Source organism: Gopherus evgoodei, chromosome 4, assembly GCF_007399415.2.
Source record: "Gopherus evgoodei ecotype Sinaloan lineage chromosome 4, rGopEvg1_v1.p, whole genome shotgun sequence".
In the NCBI taxonomy this organism is placed as follows: Eukaryota; Metazoa; Chordata; order Testudines; family Testudinidae; genus Gopherus; species Gopherus evgoodei.
Genome location: NC_044325.1, coordinates 63,449,133 through 63,463,284, shown reverse-complemented (window position 1 = coordinate 63,463,284; position 14,152 = coordinate 63,449,133).

Below are 14,152 nucleotides of genomic sequence, written 5' to 3'. Positions count from 1 at the left end.
GTTCGGTGGGCTTCCTAAGTATTCTGTTAACTATTGCAGTGCGCTTGAAGTGCTTTGGAGAGAGGGCAGTAAATAATGGACTTATGATAACTATTTTATTGTTGGTATCATATTCATATGCCAGCAGACATACATTTAAACAAACATCCATGGTCATGCACCCAGGCTTGTTTATATACCACCAGAGAAATACAATGCACTCATGTTGGAAACACGTGAGTCAAATTCTCTCCTACTGGCTTGACTCCTCAAGTCTAGTGGGAACAAAGAATGGTGAAACCTGCAGTAGGGAATATCTGAACTATTGGTGTACCTTTCTTAGGCTTGTCATTTTCTTACTGACTGTAAAGTCAGATCTATACTAAAAGGGATGTTGAGAAGAGTGGTGACATCTTTGGGCTTGTCTACATCAAAGTTGCAGCGCTGGTGAGGGAGTTACAGCGCTGCAACTTTGAAGGTGTACACATCTGCAGGGCACCACCAGCGCTGCAACTCCCTGTTTGCAGCGCTGGCCGTACTCCCGTTTTGTCTCGGGTGTAGAGGATCCAGCGCTGGTGATCCAGCGCTGGTAATCCAATGTAGACACTTACCAGCGCTTTTCTTGACCTCCGTGGAAGGAGGAAGCCTCTGGTAATCAAGCTGGTCTCCTTTCCCGGTTTGCTCTCTCGTTCCCGGAACCCCGAGCAAGCAGGTCTCCTTCCCTGTGGTTTGCAGGGTGGTTCGGGGAACGCGAGAGCAAACCGCGGCGAAGCTGGTCTCCTTTCCCGGTTTGCTCTCTCGTTCCCGGAACCCCGAGCAAGCAGGTCTCCTTCCCTGCGGTTTGCTGGGTGGCTCCGGGAACGCGAGAGCAAACCGCGGCGAAGCTGGTCTCCTTTCCCGGTTTGCTCTCGCGTTCCCGGAACCCCCCTTGAAGCCGCCCAACAGCGCTGCAGTGTGGCCACATCTAACACCACTTGCAGCGCTGGTTGCTGTAAGTGTGGCCACTCTGCAGCGCTGGCCCTATACAGCTGTACTAATACAGCTGTAACAACCAGCGCCGCAAAATTTTAGATGTATACATGGCCTTTGTGAGTGCCACAGGTGACTGTCAAAGAGGTTTAGAGAACAAGTCCTTATCTGCCCATACCTCACATGCAGTTACATAAGAGTGGCCATGCTGGGTCAGACCAGTAGGCAATCTAGTCCAGTATCCTGTCTTCTGAAGGTGGCCAGTGCCAGATAATTCAGAGGGAATGTACAGAACAGGGTAATTATTGAGTGATTCCTCTCCTCTCACCTATTCCCAGCTTCTGGCAGTCAGAGGTTTAGGGACACCCAGAGCATGGGGTTGCATCCTTGACCATCCAGAAACTTTTCTTCTTCTTTTCTGAACTCAGTTATACTTTTGGCCTTCATAACATTCTCTGGTAACGAGTTCCTCTGGCTGACTGTGTGTTGTGTGAAGAAATACTTCCTTTTGTTTGTTTTTAAACCTGTTGCCTATTAATTTCATGTGGTGACCCCCTAGCTCTTGCATTATGAAACAGGGTAAATAACACTTCCTTATTCACTTTCTCCACACCAGTCATGGTTCTATAGACCTCATGATACAGTTTGAAAAACAGAAGGAAAGGGTGAATTGGAAGCTGCTCCTGAGTGCAATAATCTACAGAGATGGATTTATAGGGATTTTCTGGGCTTCAGGAACTCAGCCAGCCTATAAAGAGAGGCCAGCATGCATGAGGATGATAAGAAAGCACAAAAGAACAGAACAAAGAGGATACTAACTGTTTGTAGCTGGGCCTTTGGAGAGTGTGGTATTAAGGTATTTCTCTGAGCAGGACAGTGAAAATAAAATGTCAAAGAGGTGACAGATCCTACTCTTTCTCTTACCAGAGCAAGTTTGTTCTTATGGTGCATTTTCTGGTATTCTTGCTAGTCCCATTTTAAATGTCAAAGTAATGGAGTTGCCCCAACCTCTTGCTCTAGATGAATCATCTCACTGCCAGGAAACTTTCCTGCTATTCAGCCTAAATTTACCTTTTCTTAATTGCAGCCCATTACTTCTACTTATAGCCCCTTGGAGATCCCTAAATAAATTTTCCTACTCCTGTGGGAAAAGCCAATCAAGGATAAAATAGTTGTTTTATTGTGTGCTACAGTTTGAAGGAAGCTCACTCCAGCCCCCTCCCCCATCACACTAGGAGACTAAATATGGCTTGAATTATTCAGGCTGAATACTTAGACTTCAGGAAGCCATTCGTGCATTTCTAGCCAGCTTGGCTTCATGCAAAGTTGCTGTCACTAATTAATCAAAGAGAGATTCCAGTTGTGTTCTCTGTTCTGGAATCAGGCTGCTTTGACCTGACATAGCCATGAAAAAATAAGGTGCTGTTCTCCTCCCTCACATTCCCTCCTCCCCAGGAAAAGTCTTTCTCTCTAAATTAGGATTACCAGACATACCGGTTTTATTGGGACCATCCTGATATTAGGGCCTTGTCTTATATAGAAAACTATGCACCATTACCCCCAGGAGAAAAAAAAAATCCTGATTTTCCCCATTTGCTATCTGGTCACCCTCGCCTAAATGGAATTCAGGTATAATGCAAGGAAACCCAAATAAACTAGATGAGCAATAAAATGTGTCAAGTATCGGGGGGTAGCTGTGTTAGTGTGGATTGGTAAAAAGCAACAAAGAGTCCTGTGCCACCTTATAGACTAACAGACGTAGTGGAGCATAAGCTTTTGTGGGTGATGTGACAAAATTCCTCCTCCTACGTTGGTGGGTCCTGCGCTTATTGGCAGATTTGCTTGCCTCACAGATTCACCCTGTGGGTTGAGAAACAGCCCAGAGATCTTCCCCTCTGGTAGAAGCCACAGTCCAGGTCAATTCCTCCTGTGTTTGATCAGGAGTTGGGAGGTTTGGGGGTTCCAGCCCAGGGCCTGTGGATTGCAGCTGTCTAGAGTGCCTCCTGGTACAGTTGTGCAACAGCTACAAGGCCCTGAGCTACTTCCCCATGGCCTCCTCGCAACAACTTCTTTGTCCTTGCCACCAGACCTTCCTCCTGATGTCTGATAATGCTTGTACTTCTCAGTCCTCCAGTAGTATGCCTACTCACTCCAAGTGTCTTGCTCCCAGTCCCTCACATGCACTTCCTCTGGCCTGACTGGAGTGAGCCCTTTTATAGCATCTTGGTAGTCCATCGATCCGATGATGACAAAGGGTATGATGATGATGTTTGATGATTTGCACAGGACCTGTGCGTGAAAGCTTTTTAAGTGGTAGAGCCGTTGCACAGGAGTAATCCCACTCTCTCGACCTTAGAAGCCAGACACCAATGGTACGAAAAATTGTCATGACTGGTAACTTCTTTGGTTGCAGTGGATGGCCTTGACGTTTTTCGTGCCTCGTCAAGCCCTTCGCTTTCCACAAATCATTGCAGAACCGTCCTCTTGGCCATTGGATCTTAGTGATCTCTTTCGCCCAGTCCGCTGGAGCTACTGTCACGTGCAAGGTAGGTATATCCCTAACTCACTGAGGGTTTGAGTCCCATCAGTTACACTCACTGGTTTGGCCGGCCTGTCAAAGCCATTCCCGGGGTGTGGCCGCTGCGCATGCAGCAGCTACTTGGAGCAACAGGTGAGAGCTGAGTGACAGGTGGGGACCAAAGTGGACGGACTACCCCCAAAGGGGTACAACAAGCTCACCCATCAGAAGTACTACCTCTCCCTGGGCACCCCATACACCCCTTTATAGCATCAAAGAGGCCTTAATTAGAGTCAGGTGCTTAACTGCCTCCAGGGCGGGTGCTTCCATTGAGGCGAACTAGGCAATCGCCTAGGGCGCCAGGATTTTCGGGGGGCGGCTTTTTGCGGGGGGGGAGGCGGTAGGCCGCTCCGGTGGACCTGCCCCAGTCGTGCCTGCGGAGGGTCCGTTGGTCCGCGGCTCTGGTGGAGCTGCTGCAGGCGTGCCTGCAGACAGTCCGCTGGTCCCGCACGGATCCGGTGGACCTCCCGCAGGCACAGCTGCGGGAGCTCCACCGGAGCCGTGGACCAACGGACCTTCCACAGAAATGGCTGCGGCAGCTCCACTGGAGCCGCGGGAGCGGTGCGTGGCGGCAAAATGGCTGTGTGCCTAGGGTGCGAAAAACTCTAGTGCCAGTCCTGACTGCTTCACCTGACTCTTAGCAGGTTAGTTGGAGTCAGGTGTTCTCATTATCCTGGAGCAGCCCCTGCTCTGGTCACTCAGGGAACAGATGCCTGCTTCTCCAGTGGCCAGTATCTCCCTTCTACTACTCTGCTGTTCCCAGCTGGCCTGGGTCTATCACAGTGAATACCCACTTCGTCAGATGCATGTGGTGGAAATTTCTAGTGAGCGGTATAAATATGCAGGCAAGAATCAGTCTAGAGATAACGAGGTTAGTTCAATCAGGGAGGATGAGGCCCTCTTCTAGCAGTTGAGGTGTGAACACCAAGGGAAGAGAAACTGCTTTTTGTAGTTGGCTAGCCATTCACAGTCTTTGTTTAATTCTGAGCTGATGGTATCAAATTTTGCAAAGGAACCAAAGTTGAGCAGTTTCTCTTTGGAGGCCGGTACTGAAGTGTGGTGGTTTTTTTTTTTTGGTTTTTTTTTTTTGCTGCAGGGTCGCTACCTTGCTATTGTGTGTCCAGGGAGATTGAAGTGTTCTCCTATAGGTTTTTGTATATTGCCATTCCTGATATCTGACTTGTCCATTTATCCTTTTATGGAGGGATTTCCAGTTTGGCCAATGTACATAGCAGAGGGGCATTGCTGGCACATGATGCCGTATATTACACTGGTGGACGTGCAGGTGAATGAACCGGTGATGTTGTGGCTGATCTGGTTGGGTCCTGTGATGGTGTCGCAAGTATAAATATGTGGGCAGAGTTGGCATCAACGTTTGTTGCATGGATTGGTTCCTGAGTTAGAGTTACGATGCGATGGGGATTTCACAAATGCTGGGTTATGTGACTGCTGGTGAGAACATTCTTAAGGTTGGCGAGTCATCTGTGGGCGAGGACTGGCCTGCCTCCCAAGGCCTGTGAAAACACCACATAAAATGTAGCGGCTGCTACTGTAATTTCATTATTGCAAGCTGGTACTTAAACTTGATTGCCAAATCTTTGCACTACCCTTGTTGCAACCAAAACTGACAATGTTTTACATCTCAGGTGACTTCCTTTCCCTCTTGTTTCCTGGTATTACTCCTGTGCCTGAGTGGGGATGCTGGTTGCTATTGCTTTAGGTACAGTGCTCAGCAAGTTATGAATTGTGCCAGTCCAAATCTGTCATAAAATCCATGTCAGTGCTGGGGTGTCCTTAGGTTTAGTTGAGAGGATTTACCCTTCTCAAGTTTTCTTTTGTGCTCATTCCCTCTGGGGTTTACTTGATCGATAAGCAGCACTGTCAGCCCCGCTCTCAGAGATGTGTCAAGAGTGAGGTGGGGGAATGAATTCTTTGACTCCCTGGTTAAAAAAGGGTAGGAAATGGAAGCCTGGGTCTCCTAGCACATTGTTTTTTGCACAGATGTAACTTCTTTGACTTGAGGGGCATGACGCCTGATTTACACAGAGGTGTGTGACAGGAGACTCAGGCCTTGTGCTTGGAAACCATGTTTAAAGTCCTGTAGCCTATTAGTCTGCAGGAATGGATTCTAGCCCTGTTAAAAGTTGGCACTATGGACAGATGGTAACTGTGCCTCCATAATCCTCTATAGATTTTGGCAGTGCAGGGTTTCAAAGGAGTTAGGGCATCATGATTAGGGCTCTATCAAATTCATTTTGGTCAATTTCACAGCCATAGGCTTTTAAAAATCCTCAGTTTCATATATTTACATCTGAAATTTCACGGTGTTATAACCATGGGGGTCCCGACCCAAAAGAAGGTTGTAGGGGGATGGGGTGCGATATTGCCACCCTTAGGTCTGTGCTGCTGCTGATGGAAGCACTGCCTTCAGAGGTGAGCAGCAGGCAGCACAGATTAGAGGGGAGCATGGTATGGGGAGGATCACTTTTTGGGCAGGGACACCTTTACAGGTGAGCAACTGTCCTGTGGTCCCCCCCTCCCCCACACAGCCGCCCAAGGCCTCTTCAACCCCCGAGCACTGGGCCCAGAGCTGAGGGGGGTAGAAGTGTGGTGGAGGGTGACACTATAGGGACTAGCCACCGAGAATCTTGCAGCTAAGGGAGGCTCCCAGAAAGCAGCTCCTGTAGGAGAAGAGGAAGTCCCATCCCTCCCCAACTCTGCCAGGACTAGTAGCTGGAGCCCAGCACATGGCTGGGGGACCCCCAGTCCTGCCTCTCCCCAGCAGATTTCACAGTGGAGACCAGATTTCATGGTCCATGACACGTTTTTCACAGCCATGAATTTGGTAGGTCCCTATTCATGATTAAGTCCCCTCTATACGACCATGTATGTTGTAACCAGGTACCCAGACTCAATTATAGCTGCAGCATAGCTGGTGCCAGTGAGATCTATTTCTAACAGGTTTGACTACTGCTGAGGCTAGCCCAGGTTTTGAAAACATGATTCTAACAGTCCAGCCCTACGCACACTGAGTGAGCAAGCCATGCTGTAACCCAGTTTAGCTGGAACTATGTTAAAACACAACCTCCAGACATAGCTCACAGCCCAGTCTTGACAGGGCCTGTGTTTCATCTGCAGAACTCAGAATGCTCCAGCCTCGCACACTGGCCTGTGAACTTCAGCCGGCATTGGGCGTCAGTGGAGTCTCATGGAAAGAAATTCATCCCCCTGACTAAACAGTGTCTCCTATACCTGCTAGAGTGAGGTAACCTGGGTAGTGCACCCAGGGATGTTACCCACAGCCCGATGGGCTTTCCTTTCCATAATTATATCTGAGGAGAAGGGGTTGGGAGGAGTGTTTGGCAGAGAGAGGGAGTTGTCAGCATGTCCTGCCAGTGAAAAGAAGGGACTGAAATGAAAAAGTTCCTTCTGGCATGTGTAATCAAAAACGAATCACTGCAGTATATAACTTGCTGTTGTTTCTGTGCAAGTGAGAGCCAGGGGAGTACAGGCTGCTTGGCTAAAGGACCGAGCCCCCGCCCCCAACTGTCTCACACTGGGAGGGAAGTGTGTGGAGGGGAGGATTAATTCACTGTCGCTCTGGATTAATGCTGACAGGAGGGCTGGACTGCGACAAGATAGATGACAGGGTTACACGGCAATGCGTGAGAACCCTGCCCCTTTCAAGCTAGCACTGTTTTCCTTGCGTGACTGTTTTCCTTCTCTCCTCCAGCCAGTTCCACCTTGTGACCGGCTCCCTTAACTCATTCTTTTCCATCCATGGGAGAGAGAGAGTGCACGGAGACCAGAGGAGTCAGGGGGCAAGAGGCCAAATGTGGCCCAGGGTTTAGAAGTGAAACAAGATGCGAGACGTCTGCTTTGGTCAGAGAGCAGCTTCTTTTACAAGTGGTTTGGTATGTTAGCACCACTGTGAGCATATTATAGAGCACTGGAAGGGAGAACAAACTCTCCGATCCTACCTTCCAGCTGCACAGCGCTCCCAGAGAGCAGGAGCTCCCATGATCTCAGCCATCCATCAGGGCCTCATCAGTTCATTAGGGTGGCCATATTACCCAAAGAGAAAATGGGACACCCTAAGGCCCCCCTCTCCCTGGATTCTATTGCCAATTGCTGGAACCTGGCAGGCCCCGCTCAGGAAGCTTATGCCCATGGCTGGAACCATATGCAGGGTACCCGCCTGCTGGAATGCTGCCTCCCCCTAGCCCTGCCTCCCCACCTGTGGGGGGCTGGCATCTCTGCTTGAGCCTCCCCGCACCACACCTGACTTTGACAAAAGTAGGCATTTGTCTAGTTTGCTTTTATCAATTGATCATGTCAGCAAGACAAACGCCTCCTTTTGGAGGGGAGGGGGGAGAGTGGGGACAGCTGGAATAGAGCTTAAAAAAGGGACTGTCCCAGCCACAAATGGACATACGTTCACCCTAGTTCATATACCCACACTGCTAACGGCAGCAATTCAGCACTCAGGCTTTTAGCCTGTCACTCTAAATACAAACCAGCTGTACAGGTGGCCTGCTGCTACTCCCTGCCCTGCTAAATTCTTCCGCTTCAAAGCTTCAGTGTACTTCTAGCTTTCACCTTAAAAATCCCCTGTGTGCTCCAAGTCCCCAAGCCCAGCTCTGCTCCTGCTGGGGCAGTCTCTCACAAACCACCCCCCCATCACCACTTCCCCTGAGGCCGCTCTTCAGACTGGCCTTTCCCCAAGCCCTCTACAGGGCCCTGGCTCACTCTTCCCTCCACAGTGACCCCACCCTTACTCCCCCTGCCGATCAGCGTGAAGCAAGCTGAGGGGGCAGTACAGTATGTGAGGAATCAAATTACTTTTGTTCTACTTCCTGCTTGAAACCTTCAGGATTTGACAAATATATGAAAATAGTTGCTATGGTGGGAGTTTTTGTTTAAGATGAACATTTGTTTTTAAAGAGGTGGACTAATGCAGTCACAATGGATAAATAGCTCTGCTGGGAACAAAGCTGCTCAGAGCACAGGCCAAATAAAGCAGATACATACCAACTGAAACCCCTGTGGTAGTAATCAAATGTTGCCATTAGCTGATGGCTGGTGTGGGCTTGTGCTCTGATGCAATTTGGTTGTCTCAGTCCCTGTCCTAGTGGACATGTGAGCATATCACAGATTGGTAAAACCAATGCCATTCTCCACATAGAGCACAGAGGTAGAACAGCCTTACCTCCTCAGAGTTGATTCTTCACATCCATGCTAGGCCTGTTCCTTGGACAACTAAAGGACTGTGTCCAGGGCCAGCAATCTGCTAACTTTTAAGAGTAGTAAGTTCACTCTTTTTTTTAAGGGTTACATTAAATGTAGAAAAAAGAGAGCGAGCCCTAAACATTAGTAACTACTTATTGGAGAATCTTGGACATGTTGCGATGGACTCCTGTTAACATAGGAATTTTGGTCACTGCCAAACTGAGATGGATTGGAACCTGCGACTGACAGGCTATTTCTCACCACTAACTATCTACGGCTATGTCTACACTGGCACTTTTGTCGCTGAATGACACAAAGTTTTAGTGATGAGAAGTGCTGGTGAGGATGATGCTTTGTCAACGGGAGTCACGCTCCTGGCGATGAAGCTGTCATCCCTCATTGGGGATGGTTTTATTTTGTCCCCAGGAGAGCTCTCTCCCAGTGTTACAGAACGGCCACGCACCGCACGTTACAGTGGTGATGCCACAGTGGCACAGCTGTGGCATTGTACAAGGCACTATGTAGACATAGCCTAATTCATCATTAAGCTTCCAGGACTGATGGAGCTTTGTTACACTAGTGCATTCCTTCCTTCCCCCGCAAACTGCTGCCCAGTCCAGAGAGCAGCATTCCAACACTCTGGGGGGTCAGATAAAAAACACTGTGAAATATTAAATGCTCTCATCCACCTGTTGTATAAAATTGTTCACATAGCACCCTAGACATACACAGCCTTGTACAACAGCTAAATAGCACCCAACAAAAACTAGAACAGCTGCGCCAAAACACTTACAGGGGAAAGTAGGTGGACAGGCCTAACTCTTCAAAAGGGGCCTGGAATTTTAGGTACCTTTTTAAAAAAAAAAAAAAAAAAATCTGAGGCTTAAGTTCCTGAGCAGCAGCAACTTCTGAAATAAATGGGAACTGAAGATAACACTAACAAATTGTTGCCTGCCTATCACGCAGTGAGTTGTATTCACATTGCAACATGCTAATGTGGAAAGTGTTTCCTTTGTTTTCAGACAGGCACTGTGTCATGCCATTCCAGGCCAGGCTGCAGTGATGATGAGATCTGTTGCTACGCCAGAAACCTTAGACACTACCTCACTAGTGACAAATAAGAACGTCTCTGGGCACTGGAAAACGTACTGAGACAGAGGTTAAACCCTTAGAACATCAGCATTAGCTAGTCTGTGAGCTAACTGAATGCTTAGGATGATGTGTGTACAAGTACAGTCTCCAGAAGGATCATCTTTTCAATAGTAACACAGAATAGTGTAACTAAGGCACAGATGATTGAGTATAGCTGCAGAAAGCTCTTTTACCTAGATTTATGACAATGTACTATACATGGTATTTTAACCAGTTTTGCCCCTAGCTCTGCAACTATTTTAGCTGCAGGTATTTTTGTGTTTACTTTTGCTCTAGAATAGGCCATCACTTTAACTTTAACCTCAGTGTTACGTCAATTACATTTGTTTCCTTCCCTCTCTTCCTTAATTTTTGGTAGCATCTACAATTTTTGACTTATTTAACTGTAGAGCTATTAGCTAATAATTACTTCGTATTTCAGTTAGTATCTTTCATTCCAGGATCTCTGTGTGCTCCACAAGTTCATCAACTAAGCTCCAAGTGACACGTGAGAGAGATGAAGGGATCTCTATATATCCTTTGCCTACCATGCAGTGTCAAGGAAGAAACATGGAATCAGTTGAACAGTAGAGAACTGTCTTATATAACAGTTTAGGCAGGGAATAAAGAATAATGTAACCAGTTATCACTGTAGGGGGAATTTAGATAATTGACATCCTTCTTATCTCAGTGGGACATACTTTCTCTTAGGTGACTTAATGCAAATAGTTGTTACCAAAAACAAGGAAAAGATTGGTGGCCATCCGTGGGCTTTCAGTGCCCCAAGTCCACTGTAATAATTAAACTATCTTCCCCTATTCCACTAAATAAAAGATTCTAGTGACTAAAGGTAATGGAAATACTGAAGCCAATTGCAGGTGGGGAAACAGATACCACATGGTCGTGTTAGCAGCTACAATTGTATCCCCTTCCTGTATCTATCAACCATACAATCTCTCCACCAGCATCAACAATCAGTATTTTACAAGTGGTAGCAATGACCATTATATTATAGACCCAGTAATACTCAAAGGATACAGCTTAATATCCACTATTAAAAAAAAAAAAAAAAGTTAAACTCAATGACACATACTGCATTTGAGTGAGACGACCAGCATCCAGGGTTATCCCTTGTGGATGAGACTAATGCTTCAACCTCACATTCTGGTGAGGAAACTTAGGAATGAGCAGCATTGAAATGAGATAACAGGGTTCTCAAACTTCATTGGGGGACCAAAGGGCTTCAGCCCCAGGCAGGGGGCTGTAACCTGCACCCTGCTGCCTCAGGCTGAAGCCCTTTGGCTTTGGCCCTGGGCCCCACTGAGTCTGAGCCAGTCTTGGTGACCCCATTAATATGAGGTTGTGACCTACTTTGGGGTCCTGACCCAGTCTGAGAACTGCTAAGATAACACAAACCGTGTGCAGAAATGCTTCTGTTTTCCATCTGAATTCTGACCTTTAACAAAGATCCTCTCCAGAGGCAAGCTCTGTTGTCCCACAGTGGGTTTGTATATTTGCAAAGCTAACAAAGAGGGATAACTGGAGCCATTGAATAGTGCTTTCTTTATGCTTGCACCAGCATGTCTACATCTGGAAAAATTTAGCATATGCTTCTGAAGCTGGCTAGTTAGGAAAAGTTTACTGACCACACACAATGGAATAAACTCAGCCAGCTAGCTGCCCACAAAGTAAGATGCAGCAAGTTATGAGTTTTAACTGTTTTCTTATGAGAGAACACTGAAATATTTCTCAACAGCATGACACTATGTGCATGTTCTTCCAACTGTGAGCCAAGTTCAATTCCTCAGGCCCCATGGTTTCTACATTTCACATTTGAATCATGCTGCTTTTCAGTTGGTGTACAGAATGCAAATTAAGTAGCCAATAGTGTTGCCAGTTTTCCTGGAGATGCAGAGCAGATGTGTTATTCCACAGAAGACTGGCACCAGGATGTTCGTGACTGGTAACTAACTAGTGCTGAAACCACTATGGTCAGTCCAGGCAGCAGGATACATTACAGTCAACTGTAATACAGCTGTCAATGGCCCTCTGGAGTGGGGCTGGGGAGAGAAGAAAAAGCAAAACATCAAGCTCTGGTCATGCATAACTTTTAATTAATCCAAATACTTCAGCCCCCTGATTTCCCCTACCTACTAATACTTCTAAGTACACAGATTTTCACAGTGCATGACACTTTCAATTCAACAATAATCCTTTCAAATTAGTCATGTCTAGACTCCAATTTAGGTTCTTAGCAAAATTGTCTTGAACAGTGTGGTCTGCTGTAAAATGAGCAGCTCTCTGAATTTATAACCACCCCCCTCGACTGATCACATCCCAAGGATCTCAACAACACCTTTTTTAGAAGTGTCAAGGAAAGTACTACAAGGGGCCAATCGGAAGAGTATTTACAGGAAAAGCAGTATTAGCCGTGCTCCTTTGAGATCAAGGGAGATGTGGATGACAGGCTTATTTTTAAGTATTTAACATGTTTCAAAGAGGATTATTACTTCAGCGTACAAATCACAGCTGTCTGATGAGCACTATCAGCCTTCTTGGGGAAATGCCTAGCTGGCCAAAATTTCCTAAGTACTTTAGGAGCCTAAATCCCACTGACTTTCAATAGGTTTAGGCTTTAAGTAACTTAGGTGCTTTTGAAAATTTTACCTCCATTTGCCCCTAAATGCTTAGCTCTAAGTCTTGCAACTACAGCTAAATTCTTGGCCTGCATGGAAACCAGAGTTTTTATGGAGTGTGGCAATTTGATGCCAATACAGGTAAGAACTTCAGGAGTAATTGCAACTGTGCAGAAGACCAACTATTAGCATTAGAAATGGAGGAAAAAATGGATTAGTAGCATCAGTTTAATTTTATGGAGATAACATACAGGGAGATCTAAACAAAGAGACTATATTATCAGATGCTGTCAAAGCACAGCAGAAGCAAGACAATACATAGTAGGATGAGACTAGAAATGGAACTTTCAGTGCTGCTGAAAGCTGGATAAAGCTAACCTTGTTCTCTGCAAATTCAGGAGTACTTATCTGCTAGAAAAAGAACTGGCATTACTATGCACCAAAAAAGTCTTAATAGACAAGAGATGCCTTTAAACTCAAACTGCTCTCAGATTAAATCTCAGAAGCTAAGCTGTCAGATCTAGCTGCTACTTCGCAGGACACCTGCAATGAAAATCTGTTGTAAAAATGTCCAATCTGCAGGAGACTGAACTTTACTGGGGGCTGATCTGAGACTGTGGAATGAATGCAATGAGGAACTAAGGATCATCACAAACCTGACTATCTTTTGTTCCAACTGCAAGGCTCATTGCCATCTCTGACAAATGTATAGCAATGCACAATATAAACCTACTAAAACAAGACATTCCACGGCACATGCTTCTCCTCCTGGGAAGGATTAGAGGATAAACACATGACAGATGTTAGTGCTGTTGCTTAATGCCTTACTAGAAGGCACTGATACCAGAGTGATAAATGTGGTATAAAAACCTATCTAGAATAGAACAGTGTTGGCAATTCAGTAGGTAACATTTCTTTGAGTTAGAATTGAACTGGTTATCCAGCATGATACGAAGGGGGCAGTCTGCTATTGGAGGGTTGGTTTCATATCAAACTTAAAACAGATTTCATGGCACTTTGTGCAGAAATATTAATTCATTTACTGGGTAAATTTCACTAGAGCTAATTACATTGTGTGCAATTACAAACTGAATAATGTTTGTGATTTTCTAAATTGTGATGTAGTATTGTGTGCTATTTAACAATAGGTGTGTTTTATACTAGAGATGACTGCAACTTTATATTGTATACAAAAAACTATGTTAAAAGAACATTAAGGCTGCAAAGTCAAACGCTCAAAAGTTAAGAAATGGCTGAATTAAGGTAGTCCATGCTTTCTCAGTGCCAGTCTCCTTAATCACCAAAAAGCACATCTTTGGCCCAAAGGCTAGCTCCCTGCCACATTTCAAGGCCCTGTCTAAAGGATCTGGGTGCTAGAGCCTCTCAAAGAAAAGGGCAGAACAAAGTATTTTTCTCTAGCCTCATTTTTTAAAGTATCCAAACTCTGTTGGCTGAAATTTTACACAAACAGTTCAGCTGAAAGACGACACCCAGCCTGGAAAAATGAAAGCCCCAGTAGTTAAAATCTGGCAAAATGATAACCTGAAAACTTAAGTCTTATAATAGGAAATGTCAGCCTAATAATAGGAGGAGCTACCAGCCTTACCTATAGTGTGTGTATGCTAAAGTG